The following is a 2,908-nucleotide window of genomic DNA, read 5'->3' as shown; positions in this document are numbered from 1 at the left end:
CGTGTGTGTGTGTGTGTGTGTGTGTGTGTGTGTGTGTGGTATATAGCTCGCCTTCATTGAAAGCCGCTCTCAAGGTCCCGACGTTTTCGAGGTAACGCGTCTGTCTGCCTTTTTTGTTTATACTTTATACCGCCGAATTTCCGTCGTTTTGTTTGCACAAAGGAAACACACAGAGAAACGAGCAAATTCGATGGTTTTAAAAACAGCGAAACTGCGAATTAGTTTAAGTTTACGTTGCGAGATGAACAGGTATGTATGTGTTAGTTACTCATATACATTCCTTCCAATCTATGGGTATAACTGGTTGTCACGTGTACGGTGAAGGAGGGTGCATGGAAAGGCATGATTCAATTTCAAGACTCTGTGTAGCAAATCTACGTTCTATTTATCTACATGTCTTCTGACATTGAATGGACAATTTGACCCTGACAGCTGCGACCCTAACAATTGAGTAAATTCTGGGAAACATCTTAAGCGTTATTAGCAGGTAAACACATTTTCGGATGTTGTCGAGATAACGGCTGGGGAATTCACCAGTGATCTTGCTAAATATGTAAATTGCTACCGTCTCCGAATGAGTGAAAGTAGATCAAGTTAGCAGCTGAACGGAAGCCTGTATCCTCCTATCGTATTAGCCAGGCACAGATGCCCGTAGCCGTGGCCCTCTACTGCTAATCCTGGTTTGCCCCAGTTCTTGCCGTCTGCTATTGTTACTCCGGCGACCACAATGATCGGCGTTGCCTCCTTGGATTACAATCGGACTCGGACACAGGTTTTCGCTGATCCGGCGGCTTGAGACACCGCTTGTTGTCTCGTCTGTGCAGCCACGGCAGGCAGGCAATAATGCTCCATCAGGGGTGGATTCCTGCATGGTGGCATCCATGCTGAAGCACACGCTAACAACGGCCATTTCGTCGAATCGCTGCGCTTTTAAGAAGTTCTAAAGCTGCACTCGATTTCGCTCTGAATACCATCGCTCGCTGGAGCAAGGTTAACGTGTTAGAATACGGAGCCCCTCGTGTGGTAACCCACACACTGCGCACGCGCACATGAAGATGAGATTTAAGATGAACGTACGCATCGTAGCTGTGTCGACACGTGGGTACAATATTTCTGGTCCGCACGCGTATGTCCGCGCGTGCAGGTGTGTGCCTGCCTGCGTCCCTGCGCTAACGGAAAACATTTTCTCAGCCGCTCGTCCACGGTTATAGGTCGCCGTGAAACACTTCACTGTGACAACACGCGAATATTATTTTTGAGGATTGTCTTCACTCGAGGGGCGAACACAGGCCAGTTAGCGTGCCGTACGTATTATATATATACACAGCTGCGTGCCCAACTGGCCCGTACACAATCCTAGAGGCCGTTGCTCATGTAATGGGCAGACGATGTATAGGACTTAACCTTGTGAGGTAGCCCTCGGTGCGGCTAACGACACAGGTGTGGTCCAAACGAGAGTGAGATGACGTAGCATGAGGTGCAGCATTATGGACGCTATTTGTTTCCGAGTTAAACTTGGATTTATAGCTGCTAGCGTTTAATGTCAGTGCGATACACACACACACAAACACACACACACACACACACACACACACACACACACACACACAACACACACACACACACACACACACACACACACACACACACACACACACACACACACACACACACGACGACGACGCACACACACACCACACACACACACTATATATTATTCTCACACATACACACACACACACCACACACCCACGCGACATCATACCCACACAACACACAAACAACACAACACACACACACAACACACACACACACACACACACACACACACACCAGGACACCACCACTACACACACACACACACAAGCACACACCACACAACACACACACACACAACACACACACACACACACACACAATAATATCACATACACATACACGCACACACACAACACACACACACACACACGCACACGCACACACACACACCCACATACACACAATCGTGGCAGCTCGGGATGCTGCTAGCGAATGTGAAGATTTTGAAGATTGAAGATTGAAAACAGTTCTATTTGCTGCATAAATACATACATAAATAGAGAGTACATCGTTATAAAAGAAATAATTACATGTAAAGGTACCAATTTTAAGTCAGTTTAAGCACTCCGGAGCGCGATTAGGACATTAAGTCATCTAGGTCTGCCACCCCAAGAGTAGCATTAAACGTAAAGCATTGTAGATAAGATTGTACCATGCACACGCTGCTGTCAGCCTGTCCGGCTCCACTTTGATGACGTATAAGAACGGCCCGAAGAATATTATACTTGCTAATAAGGACGAAATAGAGTGGCGAATAAGCTGCGCAAAGTGCGAATAAGTGCGAAATAAGGATCACATTTGCTGCTGATTCGCACCGCGGCGGGCTGCGAACCAAGCGACACGTTTGCTTGCTATTCGCACCGCGCACACAACACACACACACACACACACACACACACACACACACACATATTCTCACACATACACACACACACACACCCACGGACACATACACACACACACACACACACACACACACACACACACACACACACACACACACACACACACAGCACACCACACACACACCCACACCACACACACACGACATAACACATACACACACCCACATACACACAAATCGTGGCGGAGAATGCTGCTAGCGAATCTGAAGATTGAAGATTGAAAACAGTTTTTTTTATTTTTGCCTGCATAAGACATGTACATAAATACAGAGTACATCGTCTATAAAAGAAAATAATTACATGTAGTGTAGTACAATTTTAATCAGTAACACGGAGTGGCGTAAGGACACTTTAATTGTCATCTAGTCTGCCACCCCAAGAGTAGATTAAACGTGAAGCATCTC

Source organism: Priapulus caudatus, unplaced genomic scaffold (genome assembly GCF_000485595.1).
Source record: "Priapulus caudatus unplaced genomic scaffold, Priapulus_caudatus-5.0.1 Scaffold56, whole genome shotgun sequence".
Classification (NCBI taxonomy): Eukaryota; Metazoa; Priapulida; class Priapulimorpha; order Priapulimorphida; family Priapulidae; genus Priapulus; species Priapulus caudatus.
The sequence above is the reverse complement of the archived record's forward strand: the minus strand, read 5'-3'. Positions refer to the sequence as shown.